The sequence below is a fragment of the Sciurus vulgaris genome (assembly GCF_902686455.1).
Source record: "Sciurus vulgaris genome assembly, chromosome: 6".
Taxonomy (NCBI): Eukaryota; Metazoa; Chordata; class Mammalia; order Rodentia; family Sciuridae; genus Sciurus; species Sciurus vulgaris.
Window position 1 is genome coordinate 5,152,732 of NC_136466.1, and position 26,788 is coordinate 5,179,519.

A 26,788-nucleotide genomic window follows, 5' to 3' on the forward strand; every position below is an offset into this window, starting at 1 on the left:
CCTGTGTGTTTTAGTGTTGTGGCTACACATGTCACATGTGCTTGCATCCATACATCCTGTAGATGGTATCAAAATTGACATGGAGATGAATGCTCATAAATTAAAATTTAAATAAAAATGGATTTAAATATCATTTTGTTCACATGATTTTTAAAAAGATTCAATTTAAATTAACTAAATAAATGGGAGTAAGATATCTTTAAAATTACTAACTCATAAGTTTTTCTAGGTGGTCACACAATGGTCTCAATAAAATATCTAAAATGTTTAAAGATTCATTGTTTCTCAGATTTTTCTTCAACAGGAATGCGATGGCTAATATTGTTAACTACAATTGTCTGATGTCCTGCAATTTATATTTAGAAAAAAGTAAATTGGATTTAACAGATGGAATCAATCTTTACAAATGTTTTTGTTTTTTGTTTTTTTTTAATCTTTTTTTTATTGTAAACAAATGGGATACATGTTGTTTCTGTTTGTACATGGCGTAAAGGCATACCATTTGTGTAATCATAAATTTACATAGAGTAATGTTGTTTGATTCATTCTGTTTTTTTCCCTTCCCCCCACCCCTCCCACCCCTCTTTACCCTCTTAAAAAATAAAATAGTATCTGAATAATTTACAATATTAAAGTATTAAAAATCAATAACAAAATATAAAATCAAGTACTCTTTACTTCATAAATTCCAGAAAATAATATATTTAAATACTAAATGGGTTTTCATAAAGTATAAATTGAAAATGTTTCTCACATGTCACTGAAACCAAGAATACCCAAAGAAAAAATTCTATTGAATGTAATTCTACATACAAAGAGTATAAAAATAGTTTAGTTGTGCTTTTAGTTGTGCTTCAAGACTCTATGAAAAATATTTTGTCTATTAAAGTGGAGTCATTTGTCTAAATTCAAAAATTTTATATAGGATTGTTTCAAATTGTAAACTTATACAGGTGACAACATCTAGGAAAGAGATATAAGAAAGTTCTAGGTAAAAAAAAAAAAAGTATTTTAAGCAATGTGCTGTGGCACATGGCAGTAATCCCAGTGACTCTGGAATGTGAAGCAGAGTGATCTTGAGTTTGAAGTCAGCCCCCTTAAAAGTAAGGTGCTTAGCAATTCAGTGAGACTCTGTCTCTAAATAAAATACAAAATATTATTGAGGATATTGCTCAGTGGTTGAGTGCCCCTGAATTCAATCCTTGGTACATCCCCTCCCCATATACATATGAAAATTAAAAGAAAAAACTAATGATTCTGGATGTGAAAGTCTTTCATGTGATAAAGTAAAAGTTGCAAAACATCTAAGTAAATTAGAGAAAGTTTGTGGCGAGTGAATCTCAAAAAGTTTGTGTGCAACTTTATTGGTTATATTTAATTAACACAATTAGTTGATGTTACTTAAGGGTTCTTCCCAAGGTCAAATATTAATGCTCTGATATAAACCAAAGTTTAATCCTCTATCTGTTGAAGTAACAAGGATTTCTCAAAATATTAATGTGCTCTTTTCTATCACAATAATTTCTCATGTCTGTTAAATTTTATTATTTAGAAATCCTGACCTTAAAGGAATTAGTATCTGTATAACTCTGTTTGTACAACAATTGGTAGTTTTGAATGCTGCATTACATTAAGGATCCTGAATTTTTCTTCAAAATCTAAACTTGATTAATTGAAGTACATGAGTGTGATTGTGGTGCTATTGCAGGCTTCTTTCTATACTAGATATTTTATATCTTCCAAGTATATTAATCTTCTAAAATTAAAGGTTTAGAAAAAACATCTTTCTAAGCTGGTGTTCTTCAAACTAAAGTTTGAAATAAAGATTTGAGATTATAAAAATTATGTTTCTTGGTTCATAGCTACTATACAAAATAAATGTTATTTCACTCTTGTTAATTTAAATTTGTAATTTCCTTGTAAACTTTTATAACTATTGTCTATTAGTTCCTTACAAATTACAACTTTCAATAGAACAACCCGAGTTAATTTAAAGATACTAGGCCATCACCTATAGAATTTACAGGATGTAGGGCTAACTTCCATTACTCCTACTGACCCCAATTAAATGGTAGAGGTAAATATTGCAAAGCTATAGCCATTAAAGTAAAAACTCAATACTTCTTCCTATTTTAAAACTGGTGAAAGTGGCCTGCTGGATGTTTAAAAGCAAAACCTGAACACTAAAGTTAAAAATAATTCCTAATCTCCTACCTTGACAGATTTAATGTGTGTTTGCTAGTATGATTATCTAGCCCTAAGGGACAAAAGTAAAGGGAACTCTTCCAAAAATGGAGGAGCCTATAAAAAGGTATTTTAAAAAATCAGATGACATTAGACATCTGAACAACATCTTATAGAGTTACCTATGACATTATAAAAACTAATTTTTGTGTTTACATTTCTGATATCTCTGACAGTGTAACTAATATTATTAAAGTTTTATATTCCCAAATCAAGGCCATGTCATCACACACCTTGTCATGGGAACAACTTTTTACTTCTTACAAGCTCCTCATAAAAAATTCACTGGTTTCTATCATCATCATGATATTCACTGACATGTTCCAGATGCTGCAACATTTATTTTGTATTAGTCTCATTCCAGTACTCATTTCTTCTTGTTTCTCTCATAGAATTCCCCAACCCCCAGATAACTTTACAACCTGTTCTCTCTGAACCAAAATATTGCCACACACCCTTGACTGTGCCATGGCTTCTGGTTCTCACTGTTCCAATGTTTCATGCTAGAGCAGAAGGTCCCTCAGGGAAAATGAGGCAAATTCCACATTTACCCACATATTCTCTAAACTATAGCTTACTAAATCCTATTGAGTGATATTGAAAGTTTTACATGAGGTAAGGTAGTTAGGTAAATTAATGTTAAATTCAATGCATAACATTAGAAAGAAATTAAATTACAAACAACTTTTTAATTTTTGTACAGATGGTACTTTTTTTTGTTATAATTAATTTTCATGACAGCAGATTGCATTTTGACTAGATGTACATAAATGGAGCACAACTTCTCATTCCTCTGACTGTGCATGATGCAGAATCACACTGTTATGAAATCATACATGTATATAGGGTAATAATATCTGTCTCATTCCACTATTCTTCCCACTCCACACCAGGTCTTCTCCATCACTCCCCTCTGCCAAATCCAAAGTTCCTCCATTTTTCTGTAGCCCTCCCACCATTATGGATGAGCATCTGCACAACAGAGAAAACATTCAGCATTTTTTTTGGAATTGGCTTATTTTGATTAGCATGACATTATTAACTCCATTCATTCACCTTCAAATGCCATACTTTCATTCTTCTTCATGGTTGAGCAAAATTCCATTGTGTGTGTGTGTGTGTGTGTGTGTGTGTGTGTGTGTGTGTGTATTATATAACAGTTTTAGTTATTCATTTGTTGAAGGATATCTGGGTTGGTTCCATAATTTAGATATTGTGAATTGAGATGCTTTAAACATTAATGTGGCTGTGACATCTACTGTAGTATGCTGATTTTAAGTGCTTTGGGTATAAATTGAGGAGTGGCATACCTAGGTCAAATGGTGGGTTCAGTCCAAATTCACAGAGGAATCTCTATACTGCTTTCCATAGTGGTTGTGGCAATTTGCAGTCCCACCAGCAATGTATGAGTGTATCCTTTAACCACATCTTCACAACACTTATTATTGCTCATATTCTTGATTATTGACATTCTGACTGGAATGAGATGATATGTTATAGTGGTTCTGATTGGCATTTCTTTAATTGCAACAGATGTTGAACATTTTTTTCATGTAGTTGTTGATAAATTGTATTTCTTCTGTCGAGTATCTGTTTATTTCTTTAATCCATTTCTTGATGCATTATTTGTTTTTTTGTTAAGAATTTTAGTTTTTTATATATCCTGGAAATTAGTGCTCTCTCTGAGGTGCATGCACTAAATATTTCTTCCATTCTGTAGGCTCTCTTTTCATGTTATTGATTGTTTCCTTTGCTCAGAAGCAGCTTGTTAGTTTGACTCCAACTAGAAGTTAAGCCCAGTTAATCATGTTGGCTTAGGACCAGACTTTCTTAACAAGACTCCTAAGGTACAAGAAGTAAATTCAAGAATCAGTAAGTGGGATGGATTAGAACACAAAACCAAACACCAGTTCTATTGAGAGGCATCCCTCTTGCTGAAAGCTGTTGGATATTTAATGTGTGTTTTATGGTATTTTGTATCAATATTTCTGGTAGCAAATGATATGAAGAAATGAAACATTGATATAAGAACTTCATTATATCTATCATCTTATGTCACATAATGCAAAACTCAGTAGGTGTGTGAGTGTGGTATGGAACTTCAGCAGAATGTAGCAAAAATATTTGCTTTGTGTATTAGTTATGATCAAAGATATTTTTATAGTAATTTCAGTTAGGAGAGATATCTATTGGAAAGAGAGCTCTTCTGAAATACTAGGTCTATCCTTTTAAAGAAACTATATTTAAGAGTACTTGTTAAAGTCTTTTTTGTGATTTTTTTGGGTGTTTTGTAGAATGAAGGTCTTAGAGTAGCCCACGGTTAGAAATTTGATGGGAGTTTAGAAACCTAGAGGATATGTAGTGACGCCGTCCAGTGGAGTCAATTTGGTGCGGGAGACAAACGGGCAGCAAGACTCTTGAATTTGAAGCAGTTTATTGATGATTCAGGAACCCGGAACACCGGCGCTTGAGGAGAGCTGGCTTAGATTCCCTCCAGGAGGCGAAGGGTAGGGCCAACGGTAGTTATGCAAAGATCAGGTGAGGTGCTAGCTGTCCAATCACCATAAAGGTCAAACTGGCAGGAGCAGGAGCACTCAGGAATACATGTGCATGCGTTGTGTGCATGGACTTATTTGAATACGGCCAAAACAACTCTGGCTGGTTGCCAGGCACCATCTTGTCATAGTCCCTATGGCACAGCCCCCAACATCTCCCCCTTCTTTATATAAAATGAAGATGAAGCTGGCAGGGTCGTGTCTGTCTTAGGTCCTGGGAATCATCCTGTCCTTACCCGTCATCAAAGGATACCAAGGGAAGGTTGGCCCTTCTGTCTTAGGTTGGTACAGTGTTTTCCCGTGGTTCCCCATCTTTGACTACCGATTCAGCATACTAAGCCATATGTTGGGAGATTGTCCTACTTCAAGGGTGGCCATGGCCTGTTTTATGATCACATTATGAGCCTGTTGACTGGGTTTGAGGCTTTTGTAAATGTAGAATAGAATTAACACAAGCACACCCAAGCTTATTAGTGTGAGACTTAAGAGTCCCCCAAATTTGGTGCCAAATTTTGTTAGTTTATTTAATGCTCTTGTGATAAGTTCTCCCAGTTTGACTTCCACCTTAGTGGCGTTTATGGTGAGGATTTGTTGTCGAAGCCTTGTTACTAGCTCGTCGAATCTATCTGTCCATTGTTGTGCCATCTGTGAAGATAACTGTCTGGAGAGGTTCTCATTAGAAGTCACAAAAAGGGAAGCGAGAGCTAGGCACACAGGAGTACATGAAAAAACAATTGTTTCACTCTCTCTACATATTTCAGTATTAACTCCATTAACCTTTTGATCAGCGCACTTTCCTTTACTTATAGACCCTCCTTTTACAAAAGCCAGGGGGCTTATATCCATACATACCTTAGGCCCGCATAAGGACCAGATGGATAAGGGGTTGAATTTACCTTTATATTCCAAATTTTCTATAAAATCTTCTGTGCTTTGAGATGAGATATATATTTGATTAGGTAAATACCAAGGTCCAAAAGCCAGGTTACTGGAGACCTTTTAATCAGGTCCAAGTTGCTGACAAGCTTCCTATAAAGGAGGCCAAGTAATAGGCTTTTTGAAGGACTGGGGATGGCTGTACCAATGGATATGAAAATCAGTCTTATTATTAATAGCTTTGGGCATGTTACTGGTGAAATTTGCATTGGAGTTGTTCTCTTTATTTAAGGTAATATCTGCCAAAGTACACAAGGTGTGCCATTGCTAAAGGTGAGGCATAATGTATTCTTTAGTGATAAATTTAGGGTAAATTTGGAGTTCAATGGTGGTGTGTACCTAAGGGTAGCTTGCCCAGTGGATTCATTAGTGGAAATGAACTAAGGAAAAACTGTACCATTTTGAGAGGCTGGAATTAGTTAAGGCAGTACCTTGACTATTGTCCAGAACTGTTCACCTTGGATGAAATTCATTATCATCATTAGTAGCGGCAGGATCTTCAGAGGGCTCGGCTGCATCTTGATGAACCATTTTAACTGCTCGGACTAGCCTTTCTGGAATCCAAATTGGTGTTTTTTTTTTCCTGTGGAAATACACACACATGCCCTCTTCCCAAATCAAGACCGGGAAGGTCCTTTCCATTCTCCTGTTACAACATCTTTCCATAAAACTTGTGACTTTATGTCAGTGTCAATTGTAGCATGTCGATCTGCTGCCGATCTTCCTGATTTATCCAAATTTTAAAAATTTAAGGTAAGAAGGGCTATGGATAATCTGTTCTTAGGTGGATATGACTCCCCTGTTCCCCATGTTTGTTTTATTAATAAGGTCTTAATGGTTAGATGAGCTCTTTCTATAATTCCTTGTCCCTGGGTTATAAGGAATACCTGTGACATGATATATACTAAATGTAGAACAAAACTGTTTAAAGGTTAAGGATGTATAGCCTGGACCATTGTCTGTTATTATTGTTTTTGGAATGCTCAGAATAGAAAAGGTATGTAGGCAGTGATTTACAATATCTTTTGTTTTTTCACCTGACTATAAGGAGGCCATAATAAATCCTGAATAAGTATCTATGGACACATGCATGTATCTAATCTTTCCAAATTCTGGGATATGAGTAACATCCATTTGCCATATATGGTTGGCTTGTAATCCTCTAGGGTTAACACCATTTTGAGGTACTGGGAGATAAGTGACACATGTTGACAATTTTTGACAATACTTCTATCTTGTTCTTCAGTCAATTTAAAATGTGTTTGAAGAATGTTAGTGTTAACATGGGAATTTTTATGAAAATTTTCTGCTTCTAAGAATATGGAAAAAATATGTATGTCTCTAGTAGACAAGTCTGTTAAAGCGTTACCCATACTTAGAGGTCCTGGTAACCCGGTTTGAGCCCTAATATGTCCAACAAAAAATGCTTCCTTATGGTCCCAAGTTAACTTTTGAATTGTAGATAATGAGGAATGAATGGTAGATGCTGAGGATATTTTTGGTACAATTTTTATGATATTTAAAGCATTGACTATATATTTGCTGTCAGAGAACAGATTAAATGGCTGATTTGGGAACATTTGGAAAATTTGACAAATGGCTGGAAGCTCTATCTTTTGGGCAGATTGTGGAGGATAAAGAAAAGTAAATGTCTGTGTTGGCATGACTATAGCAGCTGTTCCATTACTGGATCCATCAGAAAAGGAAGTTATTGATATGGGATCTTCTCTGGTGACTTTAGGAAATATGAATGGTTGTCTGATGAACATTTGGATCATCGGGTCCCTGGGGTAGTGGTTATTAAAATTTGGATTATAATTACATATAATGGTAGCCCATATTTCTGATTCTTGTGCAAACTCAATTATAGTTTCTGGTTTATAAGGAGTGATAATTTCTTTTGGAATAATGCCAAAAATTCCTATAGCATTAGTTATTGCCTTTTCTATTAAGTTTCCCACTAATTCTGGATAACTCACTAGAGTTATCTTTTGGCTATAGTGAAGGTGGACCCAGTAAATAGGTCCTTGTTGCCAGAACACACCTGTAGAACTTCCTATGGTGGCTATGATTATCAGCAATATAGGCTTAGTTATATCTACCCGATCTAAATGTGCCTTAGTAATGGCATCTTCTATCTTACATAATGCTTTTCTAGCTTCTGTGATAATTTCTCAGGGCTAGACAGGATTGTTACTTCCATTAAGAATATCAAATAATGGTCCAAGGTCTTCAGTTGTTAATTTTAAGTATGGTCTTATCCAATTTATATCTCCCAAAAGTTTCTGGAAATGTTCTAATGTTTTTAATTTATCCATCCTAAAGGTAACCTTTTGGGGTCATATTAAGATTTTGTCAATAATGGCACCAAGGTAGGTAATGGGGCAAGAACTCTGTAATTTGTCCTCTGCTATCTCTAATCTGAATCGAAGAAGATTTTTGACCAGCCCATCATATACTCTGAAAAGTTTGTCTTGATCACTATGAGCTAGTAAGACATCATCCATATAATGATAGATCTTTTGGTATTTATCAGATTTTCTAATAGGCTGTAAAGCTTTGTCTACATAGACCTGACACATAGTGGGGCTGTTGGCCATCCCTTGTGGCAATACTGTCCATTCATATCTTTGATAGGGTCCTTCGTGGTTAGTAGCTGGTACAGTAAAAGCAAATCTACAGGTATCTTCCTCATGAAGTGGTATAGAAAAGAAGCAATCTTTTATGTCTAAAACAATAATTCTCCAATTCTTCAGAATAGCAGACAATTGAGGGAGGCCGGATTGAGCTGCTCCCATTATTACCATTTGATTATTAATTGCTCTAAGATCTTGGAGGAGTTACCACTTTCCTGATTTCTTTTTAATTATAAAAATAGGTGTTTTGAAAGGAGACATAGAGGGTTGTAGATGGCCTCAGGCCAGTTGTTGTCTTACTAACTCTCTGGCTGCTTGTAACTTTTGAGTATTGAGGGGCCACTGAGGTATCCAAACAGCCTTTTGTGATTTCCATGTAATTTTAATTGGCTCAGTGGCCCCCTCTGAAAACCCAGTCCCTCTTTACTATTTCTCCTCATGGATGGGTTCAGTTATTCCCTGTGAATGTGCTCCCAGTCCTTTTCCAGGTATGAATCCCTGGTTCACCATGATATTACAAGCTATCAGGTTAATATGTGTATGTTTATTAGTCAACTTGATTTGTAATTGTCTTAATATGTCTCTCCCCCCAAAATTAATGGGTAAATCTCTTAAGACATAGGGTTGGAAAGTACTGTGATTTCCTTTCGTATCTGTCTATTTCAATAATTCTGCACTCCAGAGTGGATTTGAGGCAACCTCCAAACCTCGTAAGGTCTGGTCAGCCTTTTGAAGAGGCCAATCCTTTGGCCATTGGGTTAATAATTATGATATTAAGATCAGCTCCAGTGTCCAATAATCCATTAAATTCCTTGTCATTTATTCTTATAGTGTACATGGGGCGAGTGTTTAGATCTAAGGCAAGCATGGTCATAGGTTCCCCTGTGGATCCAAACCCCGATTCATTTCTTTTATTCTTTTTTGCTAAATCTTTGTCATGTTCACTGGATATCACCAGTATTTGTGCTATTCTATCCCCCTGACTTATAACATTAATACCTTTTGGGGAACTGACCATTATTTTTATCTCTCCCTAATAATCTGGATCAATAACTCCTCGTGTTATATGGAGTCCTCTTAGGGCAGCAGACCTGTGCCCTAATAGTAAACCTACTGTCCCCGATTTAAGAGATCCATATATACCCGTAGGTATTAATTGAACCCCCATTTCTGGAGTTAGTACTGCTCTGGCAGTGGCACAGAGGTCCAATCCTGTGCTTCCTGTTGTATGTCTGTTGAGGGAATTAATGGATAATGGGTTCGAGGAATCATTCTAATGGGATCTGCCACTGGCTGTCCTTCCTTCAGGGCTCTGAATATTTGTGAGGCCTGAGCCCGAGGGCCCCTCATCTCATTTTTTGGGAGTAGTTTTCCTTCAATGTCAGTTACAGATTTACATTCATTTGCCCAATGTTTTCCTATTTTACATCTTGGACATACTCCGGGCATTTTTTTGTGTGTACTATGACCTGGGTTTGGACAATCCCTTTTAAAATGTCCTGGCTGTCCACATGAAAAACAACTTTTGGGTTTGGCCCCCATAGCTTGAGCTACTCCTTGGGTGACAGCAGCTGCTAGTACTTGACCCTGTATTGCTGACTTATTAATATCTCTGCATATTTTTAAATAGGTATTCAGATCCTTATTTTTCCATGGCCTAATTTCTTCCCTGCACCATTTATTAGCTTGTTCATATGCTAACTATTTTATTAAAGGCATTGCTTGTTCTGAATCCTCAAACACTCTGCCTGCTGTTTGTAACAGATGGTCTACAAATTCTGCATGTGGTTCATTTGAGCCCTGTATAACTTTGGATAATTGTCCTTGCAAGTCCTCATGACCTTGTAATGTTTTCCAAGCTCTAACAGCAGTGGTAGCTATCTGAAGATAGACTCTGGATCATATGTGGAAAACTGCAGCTGTGTGCCAACATGGCTGCTTCAAGCGGCTCGCCGTGCGGCTTCTCTTACGGGAACCCGCGGCTTCATTGTCTTTTCGCTTACCGAAAACTGCTTGCGGAAAACTGCTGTTCCTCGCACTTACGGCCTGACTAGCGGGACAGAAGACACGTACTCTTTAGAAGTTCATGAAGCAGCTTCCCCTTTATTCCAATAACACCCTCAATATATAAGCAGTCTCATGCATAAGCAATTGTAACCAGATATGTCCATCCAATCCTGTTAAAGGTTAAGCAGTCACTTGCTCGAGCATACATGTAAAGTATATCTGTCCATGTGCTAGGCAGCTGAACTGATTATAATACAACCAATTGTAAATGTGTTCTGCCTTTCTCCATGCATATTCAGAACGCCATTTGCTCTCTGCCAGTTGCCATCTTTGGATGCACGTGGCGTAACCCTGGGCCCTGGGTTCTGCCAGCCACAATCATACATAATTTGTTGCTGTTGTTCAGCGTATAGTCCTTGTCCCAGTAACATATCTAGGTTTCGTTGATGGAAACCTGCGGCTGCCTTTCTATGAGCTGTCTCTGTACAGAGCTCTTGATTTGTTACTTTCCACATTAAATATTGTCCACTATGCAAAACTGCTCGACACATACTTGCCCAATCACTAGGAGTCAGATTAAGTGTTGTGATGGATTCCAGCATACTCATGGTAAATAGAGCTTGGGGCCCATAAGTAGTGACTGTCTCTTTAAGATTTTTTACTGTTTTAAATTCTAGGGCCTGATGAAAGCGCTGTCCCTGATTGTCCACCAAGACCGAGCAGGACAGTCTTAATGGGCCTTCCACAGGGTCCCAGCAATCCCCAGTTTGTTTATCACTTGGAACTCCACCACAACATGGCTGACAAGAGTGCTTACAAAATATCGGGTCTTCTCACCTTTCATCATAAGGGGGAGCTGAGGGGTAATTATCTCATGGTCTTTACTGCCCTTTAGCAATTCTGCAATGTTAACTTGCTTATTTTCTAGTCCCTTCCCAATGTCTCCTTCCTCTTCAGAACTTTCTTCCTGTTTTTGGCTACTTCAGCTAACTTCCTCTTTAATCTCTTCTAGCACTTCTTCTCCTTCTTGTAATATATTTTTTATGCTTCCTTTAGTTGAAGTTAGGCATGCTCTTATTAAGGTCCGCATACGAATAGTACCAGGGGGGAGGTCTACGCCCTATGCTTCTGCTTTTCTTAAGTCATTCCCATGTTGTTCCCATTGAGGAATGTTTATTAAGCCTTCTTCTAAAAACCAAGGACTCACCCTCTGTAGGGTCTGCACATAACATTTTACAGTTTTTTGTTTTACTGGTGTGCCATTTTCTTTTAATAATTTTTGAATTATCAAAAATTAATCATGATATTTCTGAACCCATCTTTTGCTGCTAAATAAGTCTGATACAGGATGAACAAAGACCACATTAACAGTAGTACAAACACACAAGCAACACGAAATACACGCACTCTGGAGCTCATTTACTATCCTATTTATTTTTGTATTTCACTACCTGGCCAGCTATCCTGAGCACTTAACTGCCTTAGAGACAGGGGCTGCAGCTTACCTCACTACTTACTGTTTGGGTTCTCGGGAGGGGAGACAAATGCAGAGTTCCCCGTATGGGCCACCACTTGATGCCATCCAGTGGAGTGAATTTGGTGCGGGAGAAAAATGGGCAGCAATACTCTTGAATTTGAAGCAGTTTATTGATGATTCAGGAACCCGGAACACCGGTGCTTGAGGAGAGCTGGCTTAGATTCCCACCAGAAGGCGAAGAGTAGGGCCAACACTAATTATATGAATATAATATCAGGCGAGGAGCTAGCTGTCCAATCACAGTAAAGTTCAAACAGGCACGAGCAGGAGCACTCGGGAATTCATGTGCACGTGTTGTGTGCGTGGACTTATTTGAATACGGCCAATGATAAAGCACTTGGGTGTGTCTATGTTAACCAACTTCCTCACAACCAATGTGAACAAAACAACTTCTGGCTGGTTGCCAGGCACCATCTTGGCATAATGTGCATGGCGTAGCCCCCAACAATACAGTGACTTCTTCTGTAGAATGTTTTAACATAATATTCATGATTGAGAATATAATGCCAGAACCAAAAGAATTTTCCAAGTTTCACAAAACCTGTAGAATGTTTATATCAGCATCATAGATATATAGCTTTGTAAAAAAGCAATTATTTGTATTAGTATAGTTAAAAAACAGATCATACCAGAATTTGAAAGGGATATGTTATGGTTTGAATGTGAGTTGTCCCCAAAAGCTTACATGTGGGACAATGCAAGTGGATTCAGAGGAGAAATGATTGGGCTGAAAAAGTCTTAGCCCCATCAGTGATTTAGTCCCCTGACAGGGATTAACTGAGTGGTAACTGAAGTGGTAGGATGTGGTTGGAGGAGGTTGGAACTGGGGCATGACTTCAGGGTATATATTTGTATCTGGCATGTGGACTCACTCTGCTTCCTGATAGAATGGTGGGTTGTTTCCCTTTTCAAAACTCTTCCACCATGATGTTCAGCCTCAACTTAAAACCCAAGAAATGGAATCATCCTCCTATGAACTAAGTCTTCTGAAACCATGAACTCAAAAATAAATTGCCCTTTTCTATAGCTGTGCTGGTCAGGTTATTTAATCACAGCAGCAAAAAACTGGGGCTGAAGAAGGTGTGATTCTTAAAAGATGGCAGCACCTGAAGAGATGCTAAGGATTTCACACAGAAACATTAGGAAAGAGCCAGAGGGGACCTAAGGAATGTGAAAGACCACAACCATGGCATACTTAAGGATGTAAAAGGGAAAATTCCCTTGAGAAGGGTCATGGGCCACCCTGGTTGCAAAGGGAATGCAAGAAATTGTTTTATCATGCTCAACCAGGCAGACAGTCAGAAACCACCCTGGCAGGAATTTCAGGGACCCAACTATGGTGTGAGATGGCAGCTGTATTTGGCTCCATCTATTGCGGTGCTGACTCTGCTGAAATGCAGGATGCTCAAATTAAGGCATCATGAAGACTTCCACTGTCATTACAAAGAAAGGCCTGGATGACCAGGCAAACTGTAGCAGGGTCTGAGAACCAGGGGACTGCCCCTGAAATGGTGAGATGTGAAGCAGGGAGGATAATGTCAAAGTTGGAATGGAATCCCCAGGAATTAATTGGTGCACGTAGCATGGACTGTCACCCAGGGGAAACTGCTGGCTGCAGAAAAAGCCAACATAAAAGACAACTCTGTGTTCTGCAACTGGCAAGGTCAAAAAGGCAGAAATTGTCAACCCTTTGGAAATAACACCTTACAGTCAAGGGTCCTAGATCTATGAGCAATTACAGGTGGAGTTGAGAGATATATTTGCTCAGCTGGGTTTTGCATTTCCTCAGACCCATGCCATTCTTTCAATGACCCTATTGCTCCCTTTGCTATGGGAAGGATTACCCCATGACAGTGGTAATTGCCTGTAAGTAACTTGCTTTTGATTTATACAGGGACTTGCAACCAAGTGTTTACCTTCAGTTTCAGGTGAGATTTTGGACTTGCACTTTGAAGCAATGTTGGAATTGTTCAGACTAGTGACCCTTGCAGATGGGCTAAAATCTTTTGCATTGTCACATGGACATGAGTTCAGAGGTCTAGTGTTGAAACGTTGTGGATGGGATGTGAGGTATCTCCCCAAATTTCTTCCATTTAAGCAGGAATTTTCCAATGTAAAATTATTGGAGCAACAAACTAACCAGTCCATCCTGGTAGAATGAATTCACCAGGTGACAGCATTCTGCATGTGGGGGCATTGCTGGAGGAGGTGCCCACTGGGGTGAAGCCCTGGAAGCAGCCATCTTCCTTGCATTCTCTTTCCCTTCCCTGTCTTTGCTGCCTGACAGTCACCTCCTGCACAGCTTCCCTCTGCTGGGTCCTTCCTCAATTTGCCCCCATCATGGGCTCAAAGTCATGGAATTGGCAGATGACAGAGGACTAAAACTCAGAACCTGTGAGCCAAAATGTGCTTTCCTTGATCTAAATTGGTTTTTTGTTTGGGGTGTCATTTTTGTTGTTGATTGATGTTTGTTTTTTTATTAGTACCCAGAATTGAACTCAGGGCCACTCAGCCACCAAACCACATCCCCAGTTCTCTTTTTTATTTTATTTAGAGACATCATCTCACTGACTTGCTTAGTTGTTTGTTCTTGCTGAGACTGATTTTGAAGTCAGGATCCTCCTGACTCAACCTCCCAAATCACTGGGATTACAGGTATGCACCACTGCACTGGGTTGCTTTGTTTTTGATCTAGTATTTTTTTTACAACAATGACAACAAGTCAGACACAATTATTTAACATAATCTTAAAGACTGTTAAGTGTTTACCGAAAATGCCAAAGATGGCAAAAGATATGATAACCGATAAATCAATTACCTTATATGAGCAGAATAAAAAAAAATGTCCATCAATGCACATTTTGATAAAATATTTCTGGCATATACACTTAATGGAATGTCATTCATCCTTAAGTAATGAAATAATGGTACATGCTATAAGGTGGATTAATTTCAATCATGTTAGGCTAACTTCAGCCTGAATACAGATCATATACTGAATAATTTTATTCATATGAAATTTCGCAAATATGGAAATTCAAAGATACAGAACACATTTAGTGTTTTCCAGTGACTGCAGTTAGAGATAATATGGACAATGTTGTGTAATGGATCAATGGGTCCTTTGAAGCAATAAAAGTGTTTGGGAACAAGATGAAGCTGGAAATTGTACACTTGTGCAGAACATTGAATTGATAACTGTGAACCGTTACAGAGGTAAATTTTATGTCATATGGATTTTATCTGAAATATAAGATATTTTGCTGCCAAACTGTTAGAGATTTATCATTTGCAGGTTGGTGAGAGAGTGAGAGTTTTCACCACCCTAATGTAAATTGATCCCCATAACACCTCTAACTCACACTGAGGTGAAGGAGGAGTGACAGTGAGCACCACCAGTCTCTCCTCAGTGCTACTCACTTCTCAGCAATGACATAGGTTGATGCCCAGCAGAGGACTCCCGTGTCATCCACTGTGCATGCTGGCATGTGGCCAGGACTCTCTCCTGGGCTCTGGAGATTGAGCTCCTTACTGGTGTGCTCAGGCTTCGTGCTGTGCAGCCCAGATATTTTTGGTCATATTTTGTGCATATGTTGAACTTCTTTTTCTCTCCATCATGGCCTGGGACACCTATGTGACCATTTGCCAGCCCCTCCAGTACCCCATCATCATGAACCCTCAGTTATGTGTCCACATGTCCCTGGCTTCCCTGCTCAGTAACCTTGTGTATGCAGGTGTGCACACTGGGAACACATTCTGGCTGTCCTTCTGCCAGTCAAACATGGTCCATCAGTTCTTCTTTGATGTCCCCTCTCTGCTGAGGCTTTCCTGCTATGACACCATAAGCAACATGGTCCTTATTCTCCTCTGTGTTGTGGTGGATTGATGTGGTTTTTTTTCCTTAATTGGCATGCCGTATATTTGTATAATTTCTACTGTGCTGAAATTTCCCTCCAGAGAGTCAGTGAAGGCCTTCTCCACCTGCACCCCTCACATCCTTGTAGTGTCCATCTTCCTAAGCTCTGGTACTGGTGTCTACCTGACACACCTCTGCAGCAACCTCTGACACACTCCAGGACATGCTTCTCAATGCCTTTTACACCATGGTTCCTCTATTCTTGAATCCTCTCATCTACAGTCTCAGGAACAAACAGGAAAATGAAGCTGTGAGGAGAGTAATAGGAAGACAGTTGTTCTCAGGGAAATTACAAACATGCATTTTACCATTATACTCCTTGCACTGAGTGAAATTAAATAAGATCAAGTGCTCTTCTTATGTGGGCTTTACATATTACACTTCCTACCCTGATGGTAACTTATGAGAAGCTGAACAATAATTTTGTGATTTACCATAGCATTTCATGTATCTTTCATTAAATGTGTAATTTTATCAAAGTTTCAAACATAAACACAATTCACTATCTATTCTAAAATAATTTGTGTTTATATATATTGAAAGCTATCCATAGTATTAATATATTGAATATTTCACTGTACCTGTATACAATACTGTCACTGAGGAAACCTTTACAAACAAAACATGGTGATAACATATAGTCATATTATCTGCTCTTACTCAGAGTAATGTCAAACAGATTTGTGAGCACTGTGATACATAATTGTCAGTTTAATTATTTTAAAATCATATAAAACTCAACTTCTAAAGAATTTATAGGCAAAATAATGAGAGGATCACAGTAATGGTTTTTCCCATCTGCAACATGAAAAAGAAAGAACCTCCTTGTCCATGAAGAAAGCAGAAACCAAAGCTTTCAACTCTCATGTCCCTGTAGTCAAATTCATCCACTGGGAAAGAGCACCCTGAATCTCCCCCACAACTTTGATGGCTGACAGTCTCTTGTTATCTCCATGAGAGACCCAGTGGTGGGAATGTAACTATGGAGTTGAGTTGCATGTTATCTTCCAGAGAGATTTCCTCACACACATCTTACTTCTGTAATGAGTATGCTAATGAGTCATGTCAGATCATTATGAAAGAGAGAGTCTAGTTGTATGGCCTGACCCTTGTTCCCACATCAGTGCCACAACTTCTCTCAGTTTACTGGAGTTCCTACCGTAAAACCCTCTCTGTACCTGTGGCAGTCTATTTTGTTGCTGTTGTTTACAGCAGGAATGGAACCCAGGGTGAACTCACAGTCCCTTTTCTGTTTTGTCACAGAAAACAGGGTCTTGCTAAGTTGCTTAGGGCTTCCTTAAGTTTCTGAGGCTACTTCAAACCTAAGATCCTCATACCTCAGACTCCTGAGCCACTGAGATGCAGGTGTGTGACCATGAACATGATTTGTAATAGCTCATCATCCCATACAAGATATTTGTCTTCAAACATTTTAGCATATACTATGCTAATCATTAATTATAACTGACTTATGCTCAACATCAAGTTACCTAGGAGTAACTTATATAACAAAATTATAAAAAAAATTGTTCATGAAATACCTCACTCAATATATTAAATTCCAAATTCTGAAAAACAATGTTGCTCACCAGAACAATAATACAAACTAAGTGGAGAAACTCAAGAGTGCATTTATTACCTAGGAAAATAAAAAGCTTAAATATATGAGATTAATTCATAATGGCATTTCTTAAAGTTTTCAGACACAGGAATACCTTCAAGAGGAACCATTGAGCACCCAGGTGTTGAGTGATGCAGGAGGGCTTGACTTGCTTAACAGGATGCACCCAGCAAGCAATCTTCATCTACAAGCTGTTTTTCATGTTTTCTTGTCCTCACCATTTCAGTGTTCCCTGCTAGAGCAGAAGGATCTTCAGAGAATTCCAGTTGAACTCCACATGACATTCATATCCTCTACCACTATAGCTGACTGAATTCTAACTCATGTGCTTTTTTGAGTTAAGGTGGCCAGGTATATTAAATTTAAAATTAATGGATAAAGTTAGAAATAAATTGAATTTAAAACACCAGTTCTATTGTAAATTGTCTTTTGATGCATGTATTTAGACATTTAACTTGTGTTTTATGTTGAAAGACCTGGTGGCAAAGGAGATGAAAAAAGGAAACATTGATATAAGGGCTCCATGATATCTCATATCTTATGTCAAATAATGCAAAACCCTGAAAGTGTGGTGTGGTATGGAACTTATGAAGAGTTTTGCAAAAATCTTACTTTGAATACACATGTGAATCAAATGAAGAGATTTTTTAGAGTATATTGAACATGTCAGAGATATATTTTGGAAATCCATGTTTTCTGAAATATCATGTCTACCCTTTTAAGGATATTATGCTTAGGAGTACTTGGTAGAGACATTTTGTGATAATGCTTGTCAGTGCTTTGTGGAATCAAAACTACAGAAGACGAAGACTGACTTACTACAGTCAATAGTTAGAAATGTGTTGGGATTTCAGCCACCAACAAAGCAGTGTAGTAACTCATTCTGCCACCAAAAAGACAACGTAGTAACTGATTCTATAGAGCATTTTAAGGTCACATTCAAAACTGAGAATATTTTCCTAGGAATATTATACTTTTCCAAGTTTTATAAAACCATCAAACTATTCCAAGTTTCATAAAGTCTTTACAATATTTATATCCATACCATAGACATATAGCATTTTAAGAAAGCAGATGTTTATATTAGTAGAGTTAACAACTAGATTTCATCAGAATTTAAAGTGATCACTTCAAACACTGGGGCCAGGGAAGCTGTGGTTGTAAAGTGATTGTAATCCCTTAAGAGAAACCAAGTATTTCACAAAGAGAAAATGTGAAGAAGTCTGAGGGCCTCTAAGATATTTGCAAGACCACATCCCTTGAACACTCAAGGATATAGAAGTGAACATTCTCGTGAGAAGTCTCATGGGTCTCCATACTTACAAAGGGGTCCCAGCAAGTGAGATTAGCATGTTCAACAAGGAAGACATTCAGAAATCACCATGGCAGTAATTACAGGGACCCAACTATGGTGTCAGCTGGAAGCAGGCTTTAGCATTATTTATGTGGTGCTGGCCCTGCATGACTGCAGGGCGCTCAAGGTAAAAGTTCATGGAGGTTTCCACCATCATTCCACAGAAAGGTCTGAGATTCCAGGCAAAATGTAACAGGGTCTGAGCCTTTGTAGGCTGCCCCTGACAGGATAATAGTTGAAACTCAGAAAGTGAAGCCACAGTTCAATGGAATCATCTGAAATTGACAGAAGCAGTAGCATGAACAGTCAACCAAGAGAAATTTATGCCTGCAGAGAGAGACAAATGAAAGAACACCCTTGTGCTCTACAACTGACAGGAATTCCCAAGATCTTTGAAAAGAACTTCTTTCAGTCAAGAGTACTAGATGCTATATGAGGTGGAGTTATACTTGCTCAGCTGGGTTTGGTTTCCTCTGACCCTCCCTTTCTTTCCATAGCCCTCTTACTTGCTTTGGGAATGGAGAGGTTTACTTCTCCCAGTGGACATTGCATGTATGAGACTTGTTTTGATTTTACAAGAGCTTACAGCCCAGAGGTTGCCTTCAGTTTTAGGTGAGATTGTTGACTTTGACTTTTGGGCAATGCTGGACTGGTTAAGACTATGGACCCTTAGAGATGGACTAAATTCATGTTGCAATGGAAAGTGGACATGAGATTTTGGGAACCAGCAGTGAATGTTATGGATGGGATGTGAGGCGTCTCCCAGATTTCCAGATGAGAGGCAGGAATTTTCAAATGTAAGATGATTGAGTTGTGAGAGCTACAAACTAATCTGCCATCTTGGTTTGAATGAGGTGACTGGGTGGTAGCATTAGTCTATGGGGTCATTACTGGAGAAGGTGGACACTGTTGGTAAGCCCTGGAAGCATCCATCTTCCTTCCAACCCCTTTTCCCTTTTCTATCTTTGCTTCCCTGCAGGCACATCCTGAGAAGCTTCCCTCTGCAGTGTCCTTCCTCCAGACACCATGGAAACAAAGTAGTGGAATTGTCCAGTGATGACTAAAACTCTGAAATCCTGAGCCAAAATATGATTCACCCATCTGAGTTGCTCTATTGTTTATTGGGTTTTTTTGTTTCATTGTTTGTTGTATATTTGTTTTGCATAATGTATTTTGGTAACAATAATGTGAATCTGACTGCCACCATTACTTTACATAATCATAGACAGTGCAGAATGTGAACCATAAATATTGAAGATGGCAAAACTTACGAGAAACAATAAATCACTCATATTATGTTAACTAAGAGAAGAAAAATATATCCACAAATTGATGTGTTGATCAAAATATTTCAGGCATGTACACATAAAGAAACATCTCTCATCCTTAAGGAATTAACAAATGATACATGCTACAAAGTGGATTACTTTTGAAATTATTAGGATAAGTTAAATTAGAAAAATCATGTATTGAGTGAATCTATTAAGAAATTTCACACACATGTAAATTTTTTTTCATTTTTTTTCCTTTTTTAATTGAAAATCATAAATTTACATAGGGCAATGTTGTTTGATTCATTCTGTTATTTTTTCCCTTCCCCCCACCCCTCTTTTCCCTCTATACAATCCTTCCTTCCTCCATTCTTACCACCCTCCTTATCCCTAACCCTAAACCTAACCCTAGCCCTAACGCTAACCCCTCATACCCCCCATTACATGTCCTCATCTGCTTATCAGCGAGATCATTCATCCTTTAGTTTTTTGAGATTGGCTTATCTCACTTAGCATGATATCCTCCAATTTCATCCATTTGCCTGCAAATGCCATAATTTTATCATTCTTCATGGCAGAGTAATATTCCATTGTATATATATGCCACAGTTTCTTTATCCATTCATCAACTGAAGAGCATCTAGGTTATTTCCACACTCTGGCTATGGTGAATTGAACAGCTATGAACATTGATGTGGCTGAATCTCTGTAGTATGCTGATTTTAAGTCCTGTGGGTATAGGCCAAGGAGTGGGATAGCTGGGTCAAATGGTGGTTCCATTCCAAGCTTTCTGAGGAATCTCCATACTGCTTTCCACAGTGGCTGCACTAATTTGCAACTCCACCACCAATGTATAAGTGTACCTTCTTCCCCCACATCCTCGCCAACACCTATTGTTGATTGTGTTCTTGATAATCACCATTCTAATTGGGGTGAGATGAAATCTTAGTGTAGTTTTGATTTGCATTTCTCTTATTACTAGAGATGTTGAACATTTTTTCATATATCTGTTGATTGCTTGTACATCTTCTTCTGTGAAGTGTCTGTTCATTTCCTTAGCCCATTTGTTGATTGGATTATTTGGATTCTTGGTGTAGAGTTTTTTGAGTTCTTTATAGATTCAGGATATTAGCGCTTGATCTGAAGTATGAGTGGCAAAGATATTCTCCCACTCTGTAGGCTCTCTCTTCACATTACTGATAGTTTCCTTTGCTGGGTAGTAAGAATCAATATTGTCAAAATGACCATACTACCAAAAGTGCTATATAGATTCAATGCAATTCCAATTAAAATCCTAATGATGTACCTTACAGAAATAGAGCAAGCATTTTGAAATTCATCTAGAAGAATAAGAAACCCAGAATAGTTAAAACAATCCTCAGTAGAAAGAGCGAAGCAGGGGGTATCGCAATACCAGATCTTCAATGCTATTACAAAGCAATAGTAACAAAAACGGCATGGTATTGGTACCAAAATAGACAGGTAGATCAATGGTACAGAATAGAGGACATGGACACAAACCCAAATAAATACAATTTTCTCATACTAGACAAAGGGGCCAAAAATATGCAATGGAGAAAAGATAGCCTCTTCAACAAATGGTGCTGGGAAAACTGGAAAACCATATGCAACAGAATGAAATTAAACCCCTATCTCTTACCCTGCACAAAACTCAACTCGAAATGGATCAAGGGCCTCAGAATCAGACCAGAGACCCTGCATCTTATAGAAGAAAAAGTAGGTCAAAACCTTCAACTGGTTGACTTAGGATCAGACTTCCTTAACAGGACTCCCATAGCACAAGAAATAAAAGCAAGAATCAACAACTGTGATATATTCAAACTAAAAAGCTTCTCTCAGCAAAGGAAACTATCAGTAATGTAAATTTTGATAAACAGAATATATTTAATGTTTTAGTGACAGCAAGTGGGGATGATAGCAACTCTGTGTAACAGATTAGATGGCTCATCTGAAGTAGTAAAAGAATTCATCAACAAATTGTAGATGGAAGTTCTACAAATTTGTCCAGAGGTAAATAACACTGAATTGATGCCATGAACTGTTACAGCAGTTAACTTTATATCACGTGGTTTTCATCTCAGTGATAAGAAATTTTGTTGCTGAAATGCAGACAGTGTTAGATGTTTCCCACTGTCAGGTTCAAGAGTGAGTGAGTTTCTCATCTCCCTAATGTTAACTAATCCCCATAAACACCCCCAACTCACACAGAGGTGAAGGAGGCAGAGATGAGAACACACAGTGAGCACCAACAGCCTCTCCTCAGTGCTACTCTCTTGTCAGCAATGACATAGGGTGGTGTCCAGCAGAGGACTCCCCTGTGTCATGCACTGTGCATTCTGGCATGTGGCCAGGTCTCTCTCCCCTGGGTTCTGGAGATGCTGCAGCCTAGGGCTGTGCCCACCTCTCTGCCTGCCTTTGCAGGTTGAGCTCTGGGCTCGTGGGCTCCTGCTCCCACTGGCAAGGCACCAGAATCACTCAGAACAGAGGTGACTGAGCTGCCCACATCCCACATGGCACTGTGCTGTCTGGATAGATCCACTGTGGTGCAGACACACTTGATGGGAGAAGCCAAGGACAGACACAGTTCTCATCTCATGTGGAGAACAGGCAACACTCAGGAGTGAGTAATTCATCCTAAGAGTTGGTTTTCATAATTTCACTGGCTAGTGTTTCAAGAATGATGTTTAACAGAAATGGTGAAATGGCATCTGAATCTTGTTTCAGATTTCAGAGGAAATGCTTTCAGTATTTCTCCATTTAGAATAAAGTTGATCTTCTTATCATAGATAGCTTTACAACATTGAGGTGTGTTCCTACTATCCTTATGTTATCTAGTGGTTTGAAGAGGTACTGTATTTTAGCAAACACTTTTTCTGCATCTATTAAAATAATCATGATTCTTAAGGTTAAGTCTGTTGATGTAATGAATTATTTTTTTTGATTTCTGTGTATGCAACTAACCTTGCATCCCTACGATGAACCCCATGTGATCATGGTGCACTATCTTTTCTATATGTTTTTCTACATTATTTTCCAGAATTTGTTTAAGGATTTTTGCATCTATGCTCACAAGGGGTATCAGTCAAGTTTTCTTTCATTGATATGTCTTTGTCTGGTTGTGTATCAGGGTCATACTTGCTTCATAGAATGAATTTGGAAGAATTCTTCCTTTTCTATATAATGGAATACTTTGAGGAGTCTTACTATTAGTACTTCATTAAAGGTCTTGCAGAACTCAGCTGAGCATCCATCTTGTCCTGGATTTTTCTTGGTTGGTATGCTCTTGATGACTTCTTCTATTTTATTTTATGAATTTGAACTGCTTAAATTGTGTATGTCCTCTTGATTCAGTTTGGGAGAGTCATATGGCTCTGAAAATTTGTCAATTTCTTTGAAATTTTTTGTTTTGTTTGAGCATAGACTTTCAAAATAGCTTAAAATTATGCTTTGCATTTCAATGGTGTCTATCATGTTATTTCCTTTTTCATCATGAATTTTAGTGATTTGAGTTTTCACTCCTTTTCATTAGAGTTGCTAAGTGATTATCAATTTACTTTTTCAAAGAATCAACTTTTTGTTTTGTCAATTTTTAAAATTGTGGTTTTTTTGTTTCAATTTTGTTGATTTCAGCTCTGTTTTTTATTATTTCCTCTCTTCTACTACTTTTTGTGTTGATCTGTTCTTATTTCTCTAGGACTATCTGATGTAATGTTACATCATTTATTTGTTGACTTTCTATTCTTTTATTGAATGTGCTCCATGCAATGAATTTCCTCTTAGTGCTGCTTTCATAGTGATCCATACATTTTGATATGTTTTATAGTTTTCCTCCTTTACTTTTAAGAATTCTTTTTTTTTTCTTTCTGATGTCTTCCGCTATTCACACATCATTCAAAAATGTATTATGTAGTCTCCAGGTGTTGGAGTAGTTTGCCGTTTATATTATCATTTATTTCAACTTGCATTCCATTATGATCAGATACAATACAGGATAATGACTCTGTTTTATTTGTATTTATTAAAGACTGCTTTATTTAATAACATATGTTCTGTTTTAGAGAAGGATCCATGTGCTGCTGAGAAGAAAGTATATTTACTTGTTGATGAATGGAATATTCTATATGTCTATTTAGTCTAATTTATTGATTGTGTTATTGATTTCTATGCTTTCTTTGTTCAATTTTTTTTTTTTGGAATATCTATCCAGTGGTGACAGCAGTGTTTTTTTAACTGTTCCTGTATTATGGTATCGTGGTCTACTTTACTCCTGGTATTGAGAATTTTTTGACATATATGGTTGTGCCATTGTTTGGGTCACAAATATTTATGATTGCTATGTCTTGATAATTTATGGTTCCCATGAGCAGTATAAAATGTCCTTCTTTATCCCCTCTGTCCAAGTTTGGCTTGAAGTCCACTTTATCTAATATAAGGATGGTAACACCCATGTTTTTACTGAGTCCGCACATGCATGGTAGGTTTTTTCCCATCCTTTCACCTTTAGACTCTGGATGTCTTTTTCTATGAGATGTGTCTCTTGAAAGCAGCATACTGTTGGGTCTTTCTTTTAATGCCATCTGCCAGTCTATGTCTCTTGATTAATGAGCTTAGGCCATTAACATTCAAGACTATTATTGATATGTGATTTGTATTGCTGGTCATTTTGGCTTATTTTTGATCAAAGGTTTCTCCTTTAGGGCAATTCCTCCATTTACTGACTTACATTGCACTTTTTCATTTACTCCTCATGGAACAGTTTGCTGAGAATATTCCATAGTACAGGTTTTCTATTTGTAATTCTTTTAAGTTTATTTGTCATGGAAAAAATTTAATTTTCTCATCAATCTGTAGGTTAGCTTTGCTGGGTATAAGATTCTTGGTTGGCATTCATATTCTTTCAGAACTTGAAATATGTTGTTCCAGACCCTCCTAGCTTTTTGGTATGGTCTGAGATATCTGCTGATATACATATTGATTTCCTCCATATGTTACCTGGTACTTTTCTCTCATGACCATTAAACAAAAATGCATTTACTATGTAGGAAATTGCAAAAGCCTTAATGCATGTGTTTGATTACCAAAGGCATTTCTTAAAGTTTGATTACAAAGAAACACTTATGAAGGGAACCAATAAGCACCCCAGTGCTGTCCATGCAGGAAGCCTTGACATGCTGTGACATGATTCAACCAGCAAGCAATCTCCATCCAGAAACTATATCCCATGGCTTCTAGTTCTCACTGTTCAAATGTTCCCTGCAAGAGCAGAAGGACCTTCAGAGGACCCCAGATGAATTCTGCAAACTCCACATTACTTGCATTTCCTCTAGAACTATAGCTCACTGAATCCTTACTCATGAGTTTTTCATGCTTTAAGGTTGCCAAGTAAATTAAGTTTAAATTAATGGATAAGTTTGGAAATAAATTGAATCCCAACCACCAGACCAATTGAGAGGTGTCCTTCGATGAATGTTTTCAGACGTTTAACTTATATTCTATATTGAAAATCTGTGTGGTAAAGGAGAGAGGAAATAATAAAATATTGATATAATGACTCCATGGTATGTCACGTCTTCTGTCAAATAATGCAAAACCCAATAAGTGTGTGAGTATCTTATGGAACTTAGAAAAACTCATGCAAAAATTTTTACTTTGTCCACTAGTCGTGAAATAAGGAATAGTATTTTTACATTAGTATCAATTATGTCAACGATATATTTTGGAAAGCCAGGTTTTCAAAATATCAGGTCTACCTTATGAAGAAACTATATGTGAGAGTACTTTCTAGAGACTTTTTGTGATGATGTCTGTCAGTGCTGTATAAAATCAAAACTACAGAACACAAGAACTTAGTGTCGTCAAAAGATAGAAATTTGATGAGAGTTCAGCCACCAAAAAGACAAAATACTAAATGCTACTGTACCACATTTAAAGGACATATTCAAGACTGACTATATTTTCTTAGAACCATCAGAATTTTCAATATTTACAAAGCCTTTAAACTATTTATATCAATAACATATACATAGAGCACTGTATGAAAGTCGTTGTTTATATGAGTAGAGATAAGAACCAGATTGAATTCAGAGTTAAAAATTATCATTTTATAAACTGGGGCCAAGGGAGTTGTGGTGTTAAAGACAATGCAGTCCCTTTAGAGATGACAAGTACTTCACAGTGAGACACCATGAAGGAGACAGAGCATCTAAGATATTTGCAGGACTACATCTCTTGCACACTCAAGGAATTGGAAGGAAACTTTCCCTCAAGAAGTCTCTTGGTGTCACGATGCTTGCACAGGGGGCTGAGAAAGTGAGATTACTATGCACAGCAAGGAAGAAATTCAGAAATCAACATGGCATCAATTTCAGGGACTAAACTATGGTGTCAGCTGGCAGCAGGCTTTAACAATATTTATGTGCTACTGGCTCTGCAGGAAGACAGGGTGGTCAAGTTAAAAGTGTCATGAAGGATTCCACCATCATCTCAAAGAAATTCCTTAGAGGCCAGGCAAACTGTAGCAGAATCCAAGGTCCTGTTGGCTGCCCCTGATATGATAATAGGTGAAGCTGTGAAGGTGAAGCCTAATTTGGAATGGAATCCCCAAAAAATAATATGTTCAAGTAGCGTGACCTGCCTGTCAGGAAAAGTTTATACCTACAGGAAGAGCCAAGTAAAAAAATCCCCTTCCTC

At 37.7% G+C, this 26,788-nt stretch overlaps 1 pseudogene across 1 annotated transcript in view; it reads left to right on the top strand.

Moving 5' to 3' along the window:
• Positions 1 to 26,788, top strand: part of LOC306663221 (transportin-1-like) — a 572,343-nt pseudogene that overhangs the window by 19,435 nt on the left and 526,120 nt on the right. The gene's annotated exons all lie outside the window — the stretch shown is intronic.